The sequence below is a fragment of the Tribolium castaneum genome, chromosome 2 (assembly GCF_031307605.1).
Source record: "Tribolium castaneum strain GA2 chromosome 2, icTriCast1.1, whole genome shotgun sequence".
Lineage (NCBI taxonomy): Eukaryota > Metazoa > Arthropoda > Insecta > Coleoptera > Tenebrionidae > Tribolium > Tribolium castaneum.
The window spans coordinates 5602940-5627436 of NC_087395.1; the positions used below are offsets into that span (position 1 = coordinate 5602940).

The 24497-nt window shown below is 30.7% G+C and overlaps 1 protein-coding gene across 3 annotated transcripts in view; it reads left to right on the forward strand.

Moving 5' to 3' along the window:
- The window catches only part of grn (grain), a 79038-nt gene that overhangs the window by 40548 nt on the left and 13993 nt on the right, over positions 1-24497 (forward strand).

The following is a 24497-nucleotide window of genomic DNA, read 5'->3' on the forward strand; positions in this document are numbered from 1 at the left end:
CAATAAAGTGACAAAAAAAATTTTGATTTTAACCACTTCTTTGAGATAAAACTCAAAAAAGTCGAAAAACCACAGAATCGGCGAAAATGTTATTATTCTTGCGGTTTTCTAAAATTAATGCACGCTTCTGCATTACATTAAAAATTAGCCATAAAATAAAATTGATCTAATAACTCAATCAAATCAAGAATATTGCATATTTAAATATTCAAATTATGTTAAAAAAATCTAGACTAATTAGTCTTTTGATCATGAGATCAGATCGTGATCATCTATTACATTATTAGTTAACAAAAACTATGTAAAAAAGTGTGTTATTTTTATTTTCCAGAACCCGTTCCTTCTTATCAGTCACTGATTGGGTGTTTTTAGGAGTTTTTACAAAAACTATGAAATTACATAAAAATATATTGCAGCATGAGTGATAAATTGATAATAATTTGGTAATGGTAATGTACCTGTTTTTATTTAATTCATTTAACTCATAAAATAAATTCACTGTTAATAGATACAGGATACAGGATTGTCAATAAACAGTCAAATTTTCGAACTCGAACGTTTTTGAATTCCGTAGCATAAGAGTTGCGAAATCTTGTAACTTTTATCACTTGCAACATTATCGATATTTTAAAACCTTCGTTCAAATTTTAAGTTTTTTAAATTTTTAGTTACTTTTGATATCACAAATTTTTGGTAACCGAATTTTAAGTTCGACAAACCTGATTGTTTTTCTTTATGAGAATAAAACTGGTATAGAAATTTGAATATCATACCTCATTTCACATTCTTTGCGTTTGTTACATCATAATCGTGAGCTACGTTTCGACTGCGTTCTTTTTGGATAGTCACTACCTTTGGGAATTTACACCGGCCTGTTCGTCTGCCGATTCGCTGGAATGTAAAAGTGGTACGCTGGACGGATCCATCGATCAAAGTCAATAATATTAATAATCAAAGTCAAATATCGGTATGAAAAAAAAATTCGTGTGCACGTATGTACCCGGGGCCTCGAAAATCCTCCGCCATTCAATGCAATTACACGTATTGTGTTTGACATTTTTCGAATACCGCCTAATTGTACGATAATACCACATTAATGGTGCACACAATTAGAAACCGATTTATTCCAACAAATCGTTTTTCTAATATGATTTTGTAAATAACACACACGATGAGTTAATGTGAAATTTCTTTTGTTGAAATTAACGGCAATTGTTTCGTTTAGATTTTGCAACAACGACGTTTCGCTTTCATGTTATTATTGCACCTTATAAAAATTCTAACCTTGTCTTTATATCATAATTCCACAATGGATGCTTCCAAATGATCGTTATTAGGAAATATAGACGCAATAAATTTGAATAAATTATGCACCGTGTACACGACCACTAATCCAAAATCGATAAAAAGGTAATTATTCTCGATTGGTTAGTCGATTTTACGATCATTTTTGTGACAATGCCTGGTTATCTGAATCAGTATTAATTACTACTACAAGCAATCACCAAATATAGATAAAAGGAAATTTTCTAGTAGTGCATGAACCCTCAAACTACAAACACTTGTGATTTGAAACCTTTTTCCTGTACATGTTCTAGGAATACTAACTAGTCAGTTTCAAGTCACATAGGTCAATGAAACTGATTTTATCAAATTGTTAGGTTTAATCATATTAACCCGAAAACGTCGATTGCAAACGTTATCACGATTACCAAATAAACAAAAATTATCAATCAGTAACCCTCAGAATTTGTACTATTTGAATTTAAAACTGATTTCAGCATTTCCTCACATTTTGATAATACAGTCAAACATTGATAGATAATTCGAAGCATTTTCCAGAAAAATAGTTCAAATTATCGGAAATACGTGTTACGCTGAAATTCCAAGACAAACAATGCTTGAATGTTGTTTTGTGCAGAAAATACTCAAAAGTATGAATGATGTTTCGATTTAAAAAAGCAAGTTGCGCTTGTCAAAGCAATTAAAGTTCGACTGTATTAAATGACCAATTTGTTGACAAACCTTGTATCTAACAGCGAATTTATTTTATGAGTTTAATGAAATTCTTAAATAAATACAGGTGCATTGAGTAATAAATAAGAAAAGGGATAGTATTACCAAATAATTATCAATCTTTCTGCAACATATTTTTGTTTAATTTCATAATTTTTGTATGCCTACACCTCCGTAAACACTCGATCAACTGATAAGAAAAAACGAGTTTTGGTAAATTAAAACGAAATAAAAAAGTACAATTTTTCCAAAAAATGTTTATTCTTATTAACTAATAAAGATAATAATGATCACGATCTGATCTGATAATAATCAAACAATTAATTAGCAAAGACTTTATCTCAACATAGTTTGATTCACAATTTTTTGGCTAGTTTTTGTTCTGATACGAGAATAGTGCAAAAATATTCAAAAACAGCAAAATTAACAACATTTCTGCATAATTCCGCCTAATAATTTTATCTTAGACTTAATTTAGCTTTTATCCCAACAGTTTCTGACTTTATTCGGCAACGTTTTCTTTATACATCATCTTGCTTGTCTTAACACCATTATCTGTTGTAAAATTTTATGGTGTACAAAGAAAACGTTGCTACAATTGAACAGAGTTAAGAGTACTAAAAGTTTAGTGATCTTCGATCTAATTAATGACATGTTAATTAATTAAAACTTAAGACTCTAATAATCAAAAAAATAATTAACGTAGATTTCTTAACACAATTTGAAAAACTAAAATAACACTTTTTTTGATTTGCTTGAGTTGAATCGAGATTTTTTCATGGAATTTTCCAAAATAATTGAGTTTTTATATTAAAAACGTCAAACCTCTACAATAGCGACATTTCTGCCTAATATACCGCAATTTTTCGACTTTTGTGCAATAATTTTATTTCATTTCTTTTGTGCACGAATGTGGTAAATTTTTACTGCGTTTTTATCACAAAGACGTGCTCAAATTCTATTACCTTTTAGTCAATTTTAGACTAAATATGTATAAATTAACAATCGTTTATTTTTGTTGAAAAATGTACAATCAATGTGTTTTTCTACAAAAACTGTTAATTATTACTAACTAATAAAGAGAACAGACGATCATAATTTTATCTGACTCTGGTAATCACACAAATAACAATTAGCATAGACTTCATCTCAACATAATTTAAGAAACTAAAAGTAGCTGCATTTTCTCGTTGTGGTTTTTGGGTAATTTTTTATTTAATTTTGTGCAATAATTGAGTACCTTAATTTTTAATAGCGTTTTATTTCAAAGACGTGTTTAATTTCTACATTATTTTATTATATTATTTTTTGGTCTGCTTTATACGAAATTATTTGAATAATTCAATTCTGAATGGTTTAACGAAAAATTGGGGCCTTTCTGTGTAAAATAATTAATTTACTGGGAATATTTTAGAAGAACAAATTGTTTCAATATAAAGAGCACAATAAAATAAAAAAAGAACTTCGGAGTTTATGGGATCAGGAAGTGTTTTGAGCTTAATTTAAATGGCTTGGAGCATTTTGGATTGAGAAAAGTCGAGAAAAAAATATTCAATTTTCAAGCCAAGTTTTGTTCCTTCAAAATTATTTGTGTGCACATGCACGAATGCCTTCTCGTTGATCTCTGCTCCCTGTCGCAGCAACGTCCTTTGTTTATTGCTTTTACGAATCGACTACATTCTAGACTTTATCAGTAACATGTTCAGTACAAAACCTGCAAAAAAATAAATTTTACGATGTAGCAATCACACAAAAAATCGCCATGTACTGTTTAGTGCCTTGCACAACAGTTCGTTTTTTTTTAAGTATAGTATAATATAAACGTTTTCCATCAGCCGCCATGTTGCATTATGGCGCCGTCGGGAGCGTGAAAAGTCGATATCGCCGTTGCTAGGCTAGGGGTGCGAAGACCTGCCCCCGAGCTAACTCGCGCATGTATACACGCACTATAAGTTACCTGAATCCATACACATGCAAACATTGCAACCCTGAAAACGAGAGGAGCTTTCGAAAATTCACATCGATGCCCCGAGGGTTTTAGAGGGGTAGCAAAGGCTATTTATAGTCTGTTGCTTTCACCATTTGCACTTTTCGTGTTCGAGCTTTTCCGAAACGAGGGTCACGCTCGAGGGTAATCGATCGATTAAGCGATTAAACGAATTACTAATCGATTAAAGACGATCGGAAAACACCTGCTTCGGAAAAGGGGGTTGTTTAGCTATAGTTAGCCCGGTTTATTTATTTACGGACTCTAGTCTTTAAATATCCACTGAAGCCTTTGATATATACAAAGGTTCAATTGATAGTGTTTTTATTTTTAGTTTAGTGTGCGTTCAATGAAGTTAAATTGCTAACACTTGTGCAATATTACAATAATCATGGTTTACAACTTCATTTAAAAATCACAGACTAATTTTATAAGAATTCAATGTTTAGTACTAGTATAACCTTTATGTTATAATTTAATTAATTAAATAAGGGACCTTTAATATTATCAGGATTTCTCTTATACCCATAATTAGAGTCTATGTTCTTACAACGTCTGCAGGCAATTTACAATTGTGGATTTTTCTAGCCGTCAAAATCAAGTTTTTGTCAAAGTTTTGTTAAAACTAAACAAGGAATCACTAAAATTAGGTCAATATTTTTTCAGTCACACTTATTGCGCCAAATTTAATAATAAATGCGCCAACAAATTGACGAATTGTGTCGAAAACGGTACCAAACTAAGTCAAAAATTTTAATATTGTTTCCTGTTTTCGACCACTTTTTGGCACGTTATTTAGCCATTAAACATGCCATAATTTGGAGGAATTTTGTCCAAAATAAGCCAAAAAATAACAATTATTTCGCAAAAATTTACAAAATTCATCCAATAAATCACTAAACATTCAAAAGTTAAATATTTCATCATATTTGAAAAAACAAAGTTTTGTTAAAATATAACAAAAAATCAAAATAAGAAATCCCAATATTTTTTCGACAATTTTAGACTATGTTTTTTAACCAGAAATGCGGTTTATTTTTACTAGTTTTACTTCATTCTTTAGAAACACAATACAATCATTTCGAAAAATTTTCAAAAATCATAATCAGTCATAAAGGGTATTTTGGCCTTTGTGGATATGTTAAAACTTTTCAGTTCTTTTAGCACGTTTTTAATTAGAGATGCAGCTTATTAGTTTAGTGGAATTTCACCAAAAATTTAGTAAAAAATCTGAAAATTAGTTAAAAAGTTAAGCAATTTTTGCATTTTTCGAGTTTTTAAAAATGCTACTGGTTTTTTGAATATTAGCTAAACTGGGCTAAAAATCAATAAATTGGATCGAAATATGATATGATTTCATCGTTGCATTACATTAGGTATCGCATTTTTCATCCAAAAACATATGAATTTTGTCACAAATTATCCAAAAAAAAGTACTGAATTCTGTCGAAAATGTTGTTATTTTAGCCTTTCTCAGAAGCAAAAACAAGTGTAAACTTTGATTTGATTATTTCGATTTATTTTGAATTCAGATTCAAAAAAATCAAAACCGCATTTATAGTTTTGGCGTTTTTACGTGTTTTACCCATTTATTTAAAAACACAATAATTTCTTAAAAATTCTCAAAAATCATCCAAAAAATTACTAAATTATATTGAAACGTATATTATTTCGCCAAATTTAGTCAAAAAATACGCCAAAAAACGCTAGATTGCTTTTAAAAAATTTTGCTAAAATGAAAGCAAAACTCAAAATTAAAAATTTATATATTTTTCCCTTTTTTAACAGTTTTAGCATGTTGTTTAACTAGAAACGTAATTATTTTGACGTTTCATTCAAAATCAACCAAAAAGGTAAAATGACATAATTAGTCTTGTATTCTTTACGCGTTTTGACGCGTTTTTCAGAAACAATTTATTCGCAAAAATTTTCAAAAATCATCCAAAAAATTAATAATTTCGATCAAAAAGTAAATTTTTGAAAAAACTTTCGAAACACTATTGTTTAGTCAACGTTTTGACCACAAATTAACCAAAAAATCTTAAAATTATTTAAAAAAATTTGTAATTATTGCATTTGTTGGACGTTTAGGAACATTAAATTAAAATAAAATCTCAATTTTTGCAATAATTTGTTAAACCGAGCTAAAAAATCATTCTATTTAATCGAAAAATAATATGCTTTAGCTATTTTTATCCTATATCAACATATTTTTATTCAAAGATGCAATTATTCAGGTGAATTTTGTTAAAGAGCACCCAAAAATTAACCAAAAAACAGTTGTGTCTAAATGCCGTTGCTGTGTTGACTTTTTTGGGCGCTTAAATACTTAAAAACTAAGTTTTTACGAAAGTTTGAAAAATCACAAAACTGGATCAAAAATGGCATTATTTCAGCTTTATACATATTTGAAAAGTTTCTCGTTCAAAAAGGCAATTACTTTCGAAATTTAGATAAAAGTAAACCGAAAAATCGACAAATTACGAGTAGTTCGAAAATATTGTTTTAGAAGCGATCATGGTTATTTTTCGATGAAGCAATCTATTAATTTACGAAAGTTCTTCAAAAAATGTCAAAACAATCTATGAAATAGATTGAGAATGTGTAACTTTTGTAAATTTTATTTCGTGTCTATTTAAATTAAAAATCCACTTTTCAAAATTAGTAAATTAGAATAAATAACATTTTTTCTCAGCTTTTTAGTAGCCAGAAAGGTAACTAATATTTTAGTTATATTCCGTTTAATTTATTGTTGTATTTCGTGTGTGATTACTAAATAACTATTTGGAAAAATAAAAAAGGTTTGATGAAATAGTTATTTGTTGGAACAATGCAAGGCGCGTCCTATATTTTCTGTGTAATATAATACAGGTTGGCGCCTGCCGTTTTTGCTTCACATAGCAATTATCAACTACCAGTATCGACATCTGATACATTTTAAAGAATGGGAGATGATTCCTGATTGAAACAATACTGACTTTCCGGCAAATTCTTGTTGAAAAAATATTGCTCTAAGAATTTGATTTATATATGGACTCCGGTATGAAGAAATCAAATTAAACGCGTGTTTAATTATACCTATATGACAATTATGACATAAATGGAATTAATTATTGTATTAAGATTGTTGCGTTCTAAGAAACTGCCGGCATCTTGCCCAGATGAAAGGAAGTATACAGGCAGTGATCATAAAAAGAAGTTTAACAGTTGTCAGATATAACTTAATTCACAATTTGCTAATGCAGCTCCTTTTCTTTTTAATTATAATTCAAGTAATAAATTACGATCAATTACACTTTGCATACATTCCACTTTAACTTTGATCTATCCGTCAGTTCAGATGACAGCTCGTATCGATTAATCTGTGATCGAATATTAGCGGAACATGATTTTTGCGGCGTTTTGTGGCCAATTAATCATAACAATGTTGAGTTAACGGGCTTTTTATTATATCGCAAGATCGGTCCATTGTTGTGCGACATCACAATCGTTTCAGGGTGGTGGTCCAAGTGAGTGGAAGGTGCAGACGACTTCGGTGGCACTCGCCATCGAGTGTAGCTATTCAGGTTTTTGTCTCTAACTGAATTATTCGTGTTTGGGAGAATGTAAACTCCTCGAATCGGTGCTGGTTTAGTTAACATATACTGTCAGCCGGCCACGAAAACCGCATATTTACTAACTCGGTCGCACTTTTAGCATTTTTAGCAAGCGAAGGTCCGCATTTTATATTCGGTGGTTTTTTTGCTTCGTAAACATGCTTAAATCTTGTCCGGTCGCAGGTTGGTTTTGTTGTCTCGTCGTCGAAATAATCCCCATATACCTCCTCAGCCACAATTATTCGCTGTGATGGCAGTGTAGGAGCATTTCCGTTAATAAAAAGGCGGACTAAGTACACGTATGAGTAACAAAAAGTTAACAACAGAGGAGAGAGCCAGTCTATGACTATAATTTTCGTGTTGGAGCGGGACCGGGAGGTAGTGTTGTGTTGTTGGTTCTACCTGTGGTGCGTGGATCGCTGCAATATCATCTCAGATCGATCGTGATAACACTGCCATCTTGTTAACTTGTTAACGAAACAACTAATGAGTTAACTCATAATGGACCGAACTTGCTGGTGCAAGTCATACTCGGACCTGTTCGTCTTATTTGCTCGCACGGACACTGAAATCTAATTTTGAACCAATTATAACCACCCGGGGAAAGTCACTCTTCAAAATGTGGACGACTAATCAGAATCGCATTCCATTTGCTCAAAGAAATTTAATACTATTTAATATACTAGTCAAAAACATCATCCAGCTGAAAATGCTACTATACTATTTAATAGTAGATAGGAAAGCTTCTGTCTACAGAGTAATTTACTACAATTAACTTTACGTATTTTTTGTTCTTTGTTGTATTTTCTGCAAATTCTTTAAAACTTTTAAAACTAAAAGATTTAGTTGCATCATCAAAAAAAGTTTCAAAATTGCTATTAAAAATGTGTACTGTACTACACATAATAGATAACATAGGAAATAAATAAAGAGGCATTTTGCCAAGTTACGAAAACTTGTCGGCTGGTCCTCTATCTAAACCTCCTGACAGGTGAAAACTATAAACATTAAAACAAAACAAATTAACTTTGAAAGCCATCAAATAATAATAAATATAAAAAATAAGTAAATATAGGAAAGTAATTATATTGTCTCTATTGGGCATGTATTTAACATTCTGATTCTGAATGGATGTAAACTTGTGTAAAAAAAATAAAATTATTTTTTTGGTAATGTGTATAGTTGTACTATCATCAACAAAGTTTAATTAGAAAATACTATTATCAAATCCAAAAATGTTTGCTTCTTCTATAGCTTTTTTAGAGGCCTGTTTATTAACACATGTTAAGAGCTCAAATATGGAAATAACAACATTTAACACTTTTGTTACAAAATAATCGATTATATTTTAATAAATAAGTAGGTACTACATTTTGAGTTATTCCAAAATTTGTGTTTTTGGTATTGGTTCTTGAATATTGGTCATTTTTATTTTTTAACAACAGTATCTTGTTTTATTTTATAGTTTTTGTTTTTATATTTTCCTAATAATTATCATGACAGCACTTAACATAATAAAATTTAAACACCTTACCTACAAAACAAGGCACAGAAAGATAAAGCTTCTGGCGTGTAATTAACTAATTAATAATCGATAACTTTTTTCTTATAAAAAACAATAAAAAATGTCTGATGCCATTAAAAATAATAATAGAATAAGGAAAACAACATAATTACTCAAAAACAAACAACGTCATAAATATTTCGAATAATGTTGAAATGTAGCATTTAGGATAATAAACTCGACCTATTTGAGTTTTTTAAATATGAAGTTTATTCGTTGCTTTAAAGTCACCTGTATACCTTATAATCTAATATATAATAATTATTATGTACGAAGTGTGTCTGCTAAATTATTTTTTACTAGGTTTATTTGTAAAATCATAGTTGCACCGAATTCAGTGTTTGCACTTGTTTTTCCCTGATATGTGAATTTTTCAGAACTTTTTTTTCCTTCTCTTATAATAATTACAATTAATTAATTAAGAATATTAAGAACTGAGAAATCTATTGTAATGATATAAGTGAAGAAAAAAATAGTATCCAGTCAAATACATTATCGCACTCGGCTTCGACTCGTGCAGTATAAGTTTTATTTATTTTTTCTTGATAAAATTAGTTTATATCCTTTTGAGCAATTGTTTCTGTGGAAACAAATCCGTAAAAAAAATCACAAAAAGTGTGTTGAGTATTTAACTCAATATTTATTTATTTAAATTTAACTGTTTTTTATATTTATTTGTACTAAATATGTCGCAGGCTAATTTTGTAAAATCAGGCATATTATAAAACACCTAGGGCCGGTTTATAGATAGCTTTCTTAAAATTTAATTCGTTGTTAAAAGTTAACAATGCGAATGAACCAATCATATGTGTTCAGTTTGGTCATGTGATCAGTTAATCACGCATTTAGTTGCGAATTAAATTAATGACGCTTCCATAGTCATTATTTTGTGAACGGTAAGGCAAATTATAAATAAGTGAATAAATGCAGGATTCCTACAATAGACATGACTAAAAATTTTAGGTGTATTATGAGTTTTAATTTGATTCTAAAATGCTTTTTAAACAGTCCATTTAGTAGATCAGTGTTTACATTTAGTCGTTGTTTATAAGAATACAGAAATTTTATTCAAAAAACAATTTAGTAAAAAAACAGTAAAAGTTGCACCCAAAACCTCTATCTCCCAATAACTAAACCTTTAGTAAAGCAAGTTGAATTATTTTAATTTGATTTTAATTTGAAAATTTTAATTTTAATTTATTTTGAGTTATTGAGTTCTACTTATTACCCACTGAAATATTTCCACCACTAACAATATCACCCTGTAGTGATTTTTTTTCTTTACTTATGTTCACCGCATTTTTTTTAGAAGTTGATAATACGTCCTGTTAATGACCATGGCATTGCTTTCTGTGTCTTCTAGCATTTTAAAACGATATTTTATAAGTTTAATTTGAAATATCAGTTTCAATATTTGCTGTATTTGATTTGCGCGTTAATTTTAATTTTAATAATGTAGGTTCATTTTAGTCGCATTGTAAATGAACATAGGTATTTTACAATAAGACGAAAACTAGTTAAGCGTTTTATAAACGCCTAATTTACAATTAATTTCGGTATCTGACCGCGTTTGTTTTGATTAAAATTATTCAATCAATTTAACAACATTGTATAATATATAATTGGTATAATTACCGATAGAGCTAATACCACCCATATGGTACAATCGAGAAAAACTAGCCAGATCGTTACCCCATCGCATTTGCATATGCGTCAAACAATACGCTGTAATAATCCGCCAATTAATTTGATAATTATGTTACGCAAGTCGGTCTTTTGTTCGGCAAGTTGCTAAACACGCCTCCACTCCCTCACTTTTTCTCCATCCATTTGTTTGAAATTATTTGGCACACGCGCGCAGACGAATGAGTGCTTTCGTTCCGTCTATTGTCCCAAACAGTGGCCCGAGTGGTAAACACTTGTCGAAGAACACAATACTTTAATAAATACCTTCGAGTGCTTTGTAGACGTAATGAGTGGCTTCGAAAGGACCCTGGCGCCTCAAAGGCTTAGACTGACAGGCTCCAGGATTACCGACGCACAAAGACCTACAACTTTTTTTTCTTCTTCTACAAGAAGATTACTCATGTTTTGTGGCTTTGGGATGATTTGCAAAATGCCGTTTCGTTTTTTGGGTAATGGATACATGTCCCCTAAAAACCTGTTTCAACTTTATGGACACACATAAAATTTTGCCTGGTTGTGGTGGCATAATTAAGACGTTGGCTTATTAGTTCAAAACATTCAAAATGCCTTTTAACCAACAATGGAAGCCACTATTTACCTTCCAAAGCTTGTAACATTATATGGTACTTTAACGACAATAACGAGGGGATTATCACTGTTTACATTCTTTGAAACCAATTTTCCAAATTCTGTGACAAGTCTTTACGAGAAGTTGGGCACAGGTACCGAATAACTCGTCATCGAGGTCGAGTTTTTGTAACTTTTGGAACAAAATACAAGAAATCAAGAAATAAATTCCAAGCTGTGGAACTTAAAACAATTTATTTGTCTTGTCGTGGGTGAAAGCCGGATTTTTCCTTACCAAATAATTAGATTTGTTCACAGAATGAGCAAGTTTTATTAACACCGAACTATTTAAAACAATGATCTGCAACTTTTTTTATATGTCATCAATTAATAAAAGTTTTGTTCAGAAGGTCTTGTCCCACTGAGTTGATAATGTAGGTTATTATTAAAACAAAACAAAAAATAATTTAATATTAACTTACTGCAAAAATTTAAAATTTTTTTCAAGCATACAGTCACAATACTTTTACAAAATATTTTTTCTACTTTGGTTTCACAAATTGTTCATTGTGGAACTGAAAGTAGTTTCACAGAGAGAACTTTTGTGTAACTTCTTTTAGTAAATTTTTAGGAGTTTTATTGGCAGTGCTGGGCTGGGTGTTATCAGTCATCACTCATCACTGTAACTTAGTGTTTCATCTGTCAACAGCGTCCAGTCGTTTATTGATAAAGCCCGAATAAGTAACAAAATTAAGAGGAAATAGTTTGATCACATTTTGATAAGTTAAACTAAACAAAAACAAACAAAAATAGAAAGTAGAAAAAATAGTATACTCCAAAACCGTTCGTGCCACAATAGAACGTCTTATAATAATAATCTATCCTGCATTTTTTGAAGTAGTTTTTTATAAGACTGTTTTTAAGTTGATCAAGTTTTTGTAGTTTTCGGAATAATTTGCCTTTTTTTGTCGAAAACGTATGTATAAAGTTAAATATCTTTCGAATGTTATAGCTTTTAAAAAGACAATTTTAAAGCTTTAAAAATAGAGTGACTTATTTAAAAATTTTAAGTTATGTAACTTAAGAGACTTTTTAAAAATGTTAAACCCCTAAAGCTCATATTTTCTTCTTTTAAGTTGAATCATTTTCTTATTATTCGTGATTTTGGTGTAATAAATTTCTATAAAGAGTGCGTTTTTGTGTATCTTTATAGATTATTTTTTGCAAAAATCTACATTTAATTGATTATTCTAAAACTATATAAGAAATATTTTTTTATTTAATTTATGGTAATGATGGGGGGTATAAAGAATATACTATAAAGATTGTAGAAAAATTCTGAAAAAAATCATATGTAAGTATAGATAAATATATAAATGATTTAGTAGCAAACGCTGAATTTTGTATGCAGTTAGTTATTATAGGTACAGTCACGAACAAAAAGAATGACACCCCTACTAACCGAGCCGGAGAGCAAACGTCCAACTACAATCTTTTAGGTCATAGCTTTCCGCTTTAGTTTACAAACTGTCCAGATACTTTATATAATATTCAACTAATTTATGAACTAGCCACATTAAACGTATCACATGGAATACATTTGTGAATGCGGTTTTAGAAGTGTTATGCTTTTTGAGCGTGACTATACTCTGAGTAGACTCACTTTTTTATAAACATCATTCGAAAATACAATAATTATAAACAATATCCAACAGACATCCATTAATGAAAATTGTATGTAGAAAAATAATCACCACCCAATCAATTTGGTCAAAAATCTACTTTTTTGATAGATTTTTTTAAAGATTTATTTACCATAAATTATGGTGAATATTAGTTTAATTAGATGACAACCTGTTATAGCTTTGAGTGCATGCACTTATTCCAATTTTTTATTGGCAAAAATTTATATCGTTGCTAATTTTAAGAATTTTGGGGTATGAATGAAATTTATGCAGAACGTCCGGGCCGTGTTGATTTGTGATTGTCTGGGTAAAATTCAGCGTGTCTTGATAAATACGACGTCTCGTCGGCCATTAATATGCAGCACCTAAAAGTTGTCAAAGTGAAATATTTCGAATCAAAAGTGCGGGCGAGATCGTGTTCTACCGAAGCTACCACATTCCAGACAACTCGTTATATCCACCATGCGATTTTAACATATTTTGTCTTCGGGGCCGTTCGTTCTGGGGAAACTTTTTCCCTCACAACAAAATTTTACGCATCAAATTGGGAATAATAATTTAGTGTGTGTCCGTGACGGGCAACAAAGGCAATGGTATAATACGAAGAAATAATACCATCAAACATTAATAACTTCATATAAGTAGTCGTGTTGCTTATACGGTTGCAGCTTTATAAAATTATAATAAATTGTCACATGCGGTGGTCCGGACACCAGCTGAGGGGACTCTTTTTCTTGTTGTGAACGCCATTCAAAACATCGGAAATAAATTATGGACGACAATAAATTGTCGGACAAAAAACAGTGACGATTTTATTGAAATTTATGCCCACGGTAATATGGTAATTTTTGCCAGAGATAAAACCGTTTTATTGACGATAATATCGGTACACGCGTTTTGACGATACAATTTATCATAATGCTAGCTCAACTCTCAGTCAAATCGAAACTGATCGATCGCTGATCGAATTTAAATGTACATTGATTAGAACCAAATGTGGATTTGATAGCATCACACTAATTCATTAATAATTTATTGACAGTGTTTTGATTAAGACGCGTGGCGGAAAACCTTGCGTAAAAAGAACGCCAAAATCGCTTTAGCTTAGACAGCGCACTCTCTTCGGAAGTTTTTGACCTATCCTGACCTGACTAAAAGTATAAGAGCTTTGTCCTAAAATATTTGCTCTTAAACTATCCATAACACAATGTGTTTTTAAATGATTCTCATCTATTCGTCTGTGAATTTCCCATGTAAAGTCAGAAATGCCGCTTTATAGAAATAATGACAGGTATTTACACACTGAATATTACCATTCTTCATTTATTAGGTCATTTATTAGGTCTTATTTAGTTGCATTTTATTGAAATTTTTAAAATTAATTAATTGACAATTTGTGAATTTCACAATTGACAGTTTTGATATTTATTGACAGAAAAGTCAATTGAGCAGAGCGGCACAATTTTTTTTACATGTAAACCGATTTCAAAGTTAACTAGATGAAAATCATTTAAAAACACATTGTATGTATTAGTAATCAATTAATAATAACTCTAGCGACAACAAATCAATTTTTTTTAAATTTAGGTGAGGTAACTCTTTTCAACCTTAATTTCTTATAATTTTTCTAAATGATTTTTCATAAACTCAACAATCATTGCAAAGTTCTCTTGATTCTGTCATAATTATTTAGTTATCGTAATATGCATTTTTGTATTCTGTATAATAAACATTAATCTATTGAAGAAGGAAAATGTAGAAATTTCATTTTTAATGCATATACCAAACACTAAATTTAACTGAATTTCTTAAAGATTATAAAGCACTGAGTTACAAAAAAAATTAAAAATTCCATCATATCATGTTTAAGGAATATGTGATAATAAACTTTTTAGTGAAAATACAACAGTGTAATTCCTAAACCGCAGCACAACAAATTAAAAATAAGATATTTTACACAGTTTTTTTAGATTAGTTTAAATCTATTAAAGTAAACACAAAAAATTTATTTACTTTTGGAATTGTCTTCTAATTTTAATGATTTTTTCAAAGAAAAACGCATCTAAATTTACTTAACAATTTTGCCATTTTCTTCTAAATTCTGACGAGTTCTGATGTAAGTTTATTGAGGAAATATGTTGTAGAGTCATTTTAAACTTAGTTCAAGCATTTTCTACTATATTTTTAAAAATAGGTTGAATTGGAGGTTAGATTTAATATATTTTTTAATAATTTCAATTGAATCGTCTAAATTTAGTGAATTTTTTTGCAGAGAACGCGAGTACGTGCACAAGTAACGCAATTTCGACTTGATTTTGCGATTTCTTACGCTTTTGCAACATATGTCTAATTCAATAATAATACCTAATAATAGTAAATTTGTTTCCAACAGACAAAAAAAGTGTCTATAGTGGATACATAATTACATATAGCTTAGTAGAACAAAATATAAACTTAACACAAACAAAATTTTAAATAACAATATAAAAGCATAGATAATACAAAAACAAATAACAGGAGAACAGGAGAAGATTATTATTTAACATTTAATTATTGGTAAAGCTGACACAATAACTGTTTAGTAGCTGTTTAGTAATTTATTAAAGAAGATTTTCATTAAGAGTTCATGTTTCACATTCACAGAAAATAACATATTTTAGTCCTGATTTAACGATTTTAAATGTTGTTGCAAAATGTGTTCAACTTATTTATTTTTTTTTATTTTTTTTTAAGCAAATATTTGTTTGATTTAATTGAATTGCTTGATTCTAATCGATTAAAACAAGTCCAAAAAACACATTCAAACTTAATGTTTTTCTGTATTTTCGTTAAAATATTTCTGCTTTAGTGCGCGTCAGTCTTTCACTGAAAAAAGTTCCTAAATTAAAATAATGCATTCGATTTTCTGTTTTTTGTTTTAGCAAAATAATTCTTATTTAACTAAAAATCATAAAAATTTCAGGCCTAATTTAACAATGATTTTTAAGTTTCTTGTTGAAAAATGAGATCCTGGAAACGCTCTGTTTCGTTTTTTCAAAATCTTTCAAAATTGGTTGGCAATTTCTCGTCGAAAAATACTCTACTAAGGTCACAACTTTGGTTAAATCTAATGAATGAACAGTTAAAATAAACGTTACGCTTCTAAATAAATCTGTAGAAAGAAGGTTTTTTGAGAATTTTTATTCTGCATTTTTGATGAATAATTCCTCAGATCTTTAGGTTTTAATTCCAATATCAGTTATTAATTTGTCACTTATTAGACAGTTCTGCAAACTCCGGAAAAAGACGAAAGATGATATTTTTTCCTAATTAATTTATCACATGAATTTTGACTTGGCTTCATTTAACCTAATTTGTCTTTTGGATAGTTGGTAACCCTAGGTTCTATAAACTTTTTAAAATTTGCAGAACTGTTAGTGTTACTTTTCAACAAACAAATTTTTTGCAGGAAACATAAAAATTTAGTGGTAATTAGAATCAGATTAAAATTGCGTCTTGTGACATTTTTAATTGAATATATTGTATGTAAAGTTTAAAGTAGAGATAGTTTATCAAGTGTGATATAAACATAGGTGTAACATCATTTCCATATAAATGCAGTTGATCAAATCTTGAAGTCAATTAGTTCGGATTTATCAGTGGCTTGATGTAATTGAATGCACACGGATAAACCTACTCCGTTATCTTCGAAACGAATTAAATTAAGAACGTAATTTTGCAATTACAGGATTTATCCTAACCGGCAATGAGGTGGTAATTGATTATGAAGTAGCTATTAACATTTCGTCCGACAAGATTACATAAAATGTTGTTTTTTTCGCTCTCGTTGCAGTCCGATCAGCAAACAATCGCCGAATCCTAAAAAGGTAGTTCGTATCGACGTGATCTACACTGATGGAGATCGATCGCATCCATCAGTTGTGTCAATCAATGCCTCACGTGTCAATCAGACGAGCGGACAGTTGTTATAGCTTGTCCTACGACCAACTGGACGCAAGTTCCAGATCTGCGATATCCTTAGCAGGGAGGGCACCACACATTGTCCCGTTAATTTATAGCTGCAGCGAAAATGAGTAATAACACTGGTCTCAGGTAGCCGTTTCGCGTTGATATATTTAGATCGTTAGTACTGTTATTACGCGTTTTTGATTTCTCGCAATAAATTTGTGGCAAGTGGGAAAATGCCTGACATGTGCTTGTTAACCAATTAAATCATACGAGGGGCGAGTTGGAAAAATTACCATAACTGGTGAGATCTGTCCGCCGCCGTCTCGCGATGGTTTTATATTTAACTTGAGTAATCGAATAAAAACAAATTTGACATTAAGCCTGATTGATATTGGAACATGACAGAACATGATATGCGCCAGGACGGGGAAAAGGGGCGACATACCATCAGGTATGTGGTCCGAATACCATCGTCATCGAGGATGACAATAAACCACTTAACTAGAATGATTCTGGTGAATGGACACACGTTTGTTCGACCTGACATTCGAGTAAAAAATCTTTTGTCGCCGGTAAAAGCTTTTTGACACAACCGGAGAGGAGCTTTTTTCCCTTCTTCTATCTAGTGCACGCTTTGTTTACGGAGAGCGGCAACTGATTAATCCATTGAAATCGGCGCTCCTCCTCGTGACCATCGGACCGCGGTAAAGTGCCTTGCTGTCTCTTCCTCCGAAATGACATTCTTCCAAAACGATCAACGCGTACACCGACCACAGGTGCGTACTTTATGCGTTCCCAGACCTCTACAAAAATTCCACGACCGATTTATGTTACAAAAATTTTAACGGACCCGACCGAACGACAGCCAGATCGATCACACAACGACTAGTATTTAATTTTGTCTTTAAAACAGAAACAGAACAAAAATGTTGAAGCTTGACACACTACAAGGTCTTTTTTTGGATTTAAATTCTACAAACTTACAAATTTGAGATTTGCAAATTTTGAAGCTTCAAAAGTTTGGAAGACATTGTATTTGAAATATGTATTAGAAATTAGAAGTAGAATCCGGGTTTAAGTTTAGAAATGAAATGCAGCACTATAGCCACAAAACTTAGAAACACTACCAGTTCTACAGATTTTGTAAAGTATATATAACCTAAGGTTGCCAACTTTTTAATTTATAGGTTAGATCAAGTCAAGTCAAAACATATTTGATAAATAAAATTTTAAAAAACATTAAAATCTAAACAGTTTTAATGTCATTGAAAATATGTATTACAATGTATTTATATGAAAAACCCAAATGTTGTTCTAGGATTTCCTAAAAGTGAAATTAAAATTTCAAGATGAGACTAAAATTTCAAGCTGATACTAAAATTTTGAACTCACAATGTTGAATTTTAGAAAATTTTAAATGATAGGCAGTTGTTATTTTCGAAACTTAAAAAAGGAAAATTGTAATAATTTAGAAAGTTAGAACTCGAAATACTGAAAACGGAGACACTATATATTAATATCTTGCTTTAGATTTAAAAAATTATAAACCTATAAAACTGGGCTTTTAGAAAATTTAAATATGGAGTTCTAAAGCTTCAAATGATTTTGTATTTTATAGAGTTTCCAGGAATTTAGAAGTTTTGAATTATCGTACTTGGAATATTAGAAACTATAGAATCTATAACTGAAATTCTCAAAATTCTTCATTTTTTAAGTCTAGAGTCGAAAAAACTTATATGCTATAATCAAAGAATTTTAAACACTTCACCCCAGAAATGCAAAACTAAAGTCACAAAAGTCAAAACTAAGAAACAGCAACAGAAATAGGTTAAGAATTAAAGGACGATTTTGTAATTTCAATAGTTCCATCTATCTACAGTAACAATAATGATAATGATTTAGAATTTTGTCGTCTGATTGGCAGCAAATTTGAATTATTAGTTTAACTTTAACCAAAAAGTGAGGTATGAGTTAAATGCTACGTTTTGGTTAACAAACAAAGTGTATGTGGTCTCATTGTCATTTATTTTGACTTTTATTTATTCAGTGAAAAGCAAATATTAGTTAATTGTGCATATTTCTCGTTGTCCGTTTGTGATTTTGACGTATAAAACAAGAATTCCTGTTTCATAGAGCTTCTAAGTCTTAAAAAACGTTTTTTATAATTTGCCGCAATTTTAATGCTTTAATCGGCATATTAAAGCACTCAACGTCATCAAGTGCGATGTCATAATAGTCACTATTTGACGGGACATTTTACGAAAATCTTTGGGTTGGTAAGGAAATTCGGGATCGTATTTTTGGTAACTTCACAAATTTCAGGGGGTTACGTTCTATCCATACTCTTGTTTTTTTGATAAAATTTTGATAAAACAAAAATTTTAAATCAGTTTTTCAACATTATCAACCGTAATAAAAATCTCTAAATCGACTAAAATAATAATTTTTGTTTAAAAACGGCAAAAGGGGGGCAAATTACAAAAAATGTTATAAAAAAATTCGTTTTTTAAGACCTTGAAGCACTCATTCTTTCAAAAAATTTAATTCGTGCTTCAAGACTGATCTTATGAAACTTGTTTTTTAATATACTATTATCCACGTCTTCCAAATCAGCAAATGTACCTACATAAATTATTGAGGGACAATAATTAATTACCGTGGGTCCTAGCGACCCCTTTTTGGACATACTTTACAGAATAGTGCCTGCACTTAAAAAATGCAAAAATTACGGATCACATATTACACTTTATCACTTTTAATTATCCACAACTGATTATTACCGAATTTCCATCAAATGACAATCATCTTTAAATGACTGCTATTAAAGTTCAAATTAAAGTTAAAATTAAATTTGTTTTATTTAGTATTACATTCAAATTTTTTAATAAAAAGTTGAATCATTTCGGGCTTTTAATAATCTTAACTATTAAAAGCACTCACCCGCTATCGTTCGTACGTGCTGTAAACACTATTATTAATCACTTTCAATAAAAAGTTAGTTTAATTGTTTTAATGAAATTCGCCTGTTAAAATTAATTTTAGAAAATTTTCTTGTCGAAGATCACGAACTTTTTCAATACTAACTATTATCTGGGAAAGTAAAGTTATTTTATAGTCAAACAAACTAATGATTCGTTGAGTTTTTGTAACATATTTCACAGCTTATTTTAATTCCATTAGCATTAACCAATGATCTAGAAAATACAATCATGTCTAGTTAAACTCAAATTATCCCATTAGTTTGTGGTTGCGATACTTGTGGTTATAAAAGAGACAGCTCATGGTCTTGGGGAAAATTGTTGATGGTTTCATCCTGTTCTGCAACCAGTTGTGTAACCAGTTGAATTATGTCAAGTTTTGTGTAGTCTGTCCAAAGACACAGACTAAACTATTTTTGCAGAAAACCATCATATACTTGTACAAATTATTTAGTTCTAGAAGTCAAAATGGAAAAGTACTTGGGTTTTGCTTAGTTGTTATGAGAAAAGCACCCGCAGCGATAGCATCACATATTGTTTGAGAAGTCTTTAACCTTTAGTCAATACTGAAACGACGGATAACAAATGCGTTTTTATGTCGATCATACTTCATGAATTAATCAAATTACAAGACAAGATGTTGTGGTAATTGGACGCCGAGTTTGAGTTGTGGGCTAAAGCCTTCCATAAATTGATAAAGCAGCGACTTGTCTCGCTTTTCCTCCTGATGCAGGAGTAAAGAGGGTGTTTTAGGCTAGTTAGCAAAATTACAGTGCCTTGTATGGAGAGGAAGTCGTATAAATCACTTGGTCTACCTACTTAATTATTTGCGAATTGCAAATGGGTGCATAATGGAGCATTAAGTTTGATTGATTGAATGTTAAGTAACGCTTAATTGGCAATTTCGGGACGGGTGGTTGGTGGTTTCGGGATTTAAGACCACGTGAATAATTGGAGTAACCGCAGAGTGGTAGTGAAAGGCCGCACGTGGCGACATCTGCGGCGGAAGTAGTTAAAATATAATTCCAATACAAGCAGACAGGTGAAATTCAACCCCCCGTTTAGGGTCAGATCCCCTCACCTGCCACAAATCGTAAATCAAATTTCAAATAGATGGGCGTTAACTTATTAACTTCGATACGTAGCAAAGGTCGTTATTTTAGGCTTGCCACAGCGAGATAGCTGCACGTTTTACAGCATCGCTTTGTTTCGATTGTGATCCGCATTAATTTCAGACTATAATTACAGAGCGCGTCGTGGAAAGTGAGACTTTTTATAATAAAATCGCCCCGAGTTTATCCGATATACGGACATAAATAAATAGTAAAAAAATGGACCTATATATTACGGGGCCCATGGTACTGTTCTTATGGGAAAATATCGATGAGAATTTAATTTATTAAAACGAGATTTATGCCAAACGTGTTTTTGCCCTAATGGAATATCGGCCCCCGACTCCGGGCCACGATTTTCGACTTTTTTCAATTCCGGGACCTTACTACAACATTTTTTTAATCGAAACTGAAGACCAGTTGCATTTTTTAACTCATACAACCATTAAAACGTAGTTAATTTTTGAATTCTAACAGCAAACTCTAGTTATGGAAAATGCTGATTTTATGTAAATTTAATAATCACAGTGTAAAACTGATAGTAAATTTTTATGAATTATTCATTTTGTGCTTCTTACCATCCCAACTTGTAAACAAGACCTACCTTGCTTTGTTTTGACCTATGACAATAGTTCTGTAAATTCACACCGATAATCTACTGTCTGCTAACTGAAACTGAAAGAATAAGAGGGCCGTTCAAATTTTTGGGTTATTTTTTAAAATGTCAGCAAAAGAGTTCATTTCGAAATGAAAACACAGAAATAATCGTAAAATTTTTCACCCTAATTTTTAATAAAGAAGTGACGAGTAATCATGAATGAGTATGGACAAAATAGTTATAAATAAAAAAGTTTTTTTGTACAATTGTGAAGCAAACTAAAAAAATCCCTTTCTTTTTCTTTTTCGGTTCGTTTGATACAAATGTTTAAATTAAATTGAAGTATAGCTAATAATCTATTGTCAACCTGCATTTTTTAAATCAATTTTTAATTTATTTTATAATGAAATTTAATTAAACATTACGAATATAATGGTCAGGTCGGGTTAGGCCAGGTCAGGCACTTATCTGGTTCAATTAAAGATTAAGGTTTTGAACACCTATAAGTATAGAACTATGTGTTAATACTTATAGCACAATAAGACAAATAACACCATTACTACTTTCTTCATTTAAAAAAATTCATATCAATGCATTTCTACAGTTCTTAGATCTTATGTATTATTTGGTATTATTGTATTAGCCTATGTTCAGTTTTAGTAAATCCATGTCAATGCATTGCAAGCAGTTCCATAGAAATGCCAATGTTCAGTAGAATAAAATCTTCCCTGCATAAATATCTCAAATGTCACTGGTAAAAAATAATTGTTATAAATTTTAAAATTGACTGTTTTTTCTAATATGTATCGGATTTGAATTTTCCCCAGGAACATCAATATTTTTAAAGGAAAGTTTTAGAGAAAACAAATTTATAACCAGGAGGTTAAACGTACAAAATAAGAACGATGGAAAAAATCCAAATATATTAATTGAAGTTAAGAAGATAATATAATTTTGCTTCCTCAAATCAAACACTTTCTTGTACAGTTCAAACTATACTTATATATTTTTATAGTGCAACTTTGGGGACTAACAGACATTATAATAGTCCGTAACTTATTACATGTTCAGGAAGCTTTTATTTTTGAAGACGAAGATTGTTATTTTTTGTTTTAGAACTTTGAACATCCTTGTTATAGCAAACATTTTAATAGTTATTAATAATACGAGTGCGAAAACACAAGCTTAAAGTTTGAGGGCTCTCGTTATGCAACGAGCGTATGCGAGTTGCATACCTAGACACCCGAGAACTTTAAGCTTTTTGGCATAAGTGTAATTCAAATTTTTGTTTTTAATAACAATTCTGAATTTCAATCGTAAAAAGTTATTGGTTCACAGAAAAACTACTTTTTTAGATTTCTTCTCTGATTTTCTTCTACTTTTCCAGGCATTTTCTTACCATCACTATTTACGAAGGAAATTTTGAGTGGTAATAAACATGTAACCAGGTCTTTGTGACTGTAATTACTCACATTATTTAGTCGTTATTTATCATCCAACATACACATAAGATGCACCTTTTTAAATTTAAACTGATAGCAATTTACGTTTTGATTGGAGAGTAACCAACCTTATTTTTTTCAAATAACTCCAACTTGTATTTCTTAACGAAATTTATGGCACTAGTAAACGTTGATCAGATCTTTAATTGCTCAGATTTTGTGCTAAGAAAATATGAAGTTTTGATTTCAAGTCCATGCGGAATTACGTTTTGAACATCTTTGTATGTAACAACAAAATGTGTCTTGCATACTTCTATCTAAGATTTTTTAATACAACTTGATAGATCTAAACTAGATCTATAAAAAAATATTCTCAATCTTATTGTAAGAAATTATTGGTTCACAAGATATATATATTTTTAATTTTTCCTTTAAGAAAAATTAGTTTCTCCGTCTGATCAGCTTTAAACTTTTCTCGGGCGTATCAAATTTTCGAAAGAAACTTTGGGAAGTAACACATGTAATCATGAGTTCAATGTACAGAGAAACATCATCGTTAACATAGCATAGAACCTAAAAGAATTTGAGGAAAAACTATAGGTTTTTACCCCTCAGAACAAACCCGAATTGTTTTTCAGTTAGTTTCAATTTATATTTTTGACAAAATTTTGGGCGCTAGTCGACGTTGACCCAAAATTGTAATCTCAAATAAATTCACATTCAGAAGTTACGTAATTACGTTTTGAGCCCTTTATGGCAAACAACCGTTTTACGAATATTTCCAAACAAGATTTGTTAATGAAAATTCATGCAGACCCTAATTGGCAAAATTTTTAATGTTTCAAATAAATTACGAAGAGTATGTAACTTCCATCTTCCACAAGACCCTTTTTTCGCCAAAATTTTACCTTGAATCAAAACTCGATATCGATTAGACCAGACTCCATGTTAAATTGTTTTTTCAAAGTCTTTTAAAAAGTCAAGACCGTTGTAAGTTAAAAATCCCTTAGTGTCAGCATTGACCCGGACTATTAATCCCGCAAGTAAGAATCCCACCCGGTCGCCACTCAAACCTATTTATCTTCTAATCAATCAAGACGACGGTGATTAGGACACAATTCCCGTCGTTACGGTCCAGAATAGCAACTCCTTCTCCGAAAGTAACCAATTCGAATTCGCGAGCTTGTCGCAACCGAACATCGCCCCTAAAGCTCTCGGATGTCTTATCGTGCTGAGATCGCTATCCAATTAAATCTGACAATAGGTTTACTTCAGTGACACAAGAGTAGTAGTGGAGTACATTCCGGTCGAAAAATCT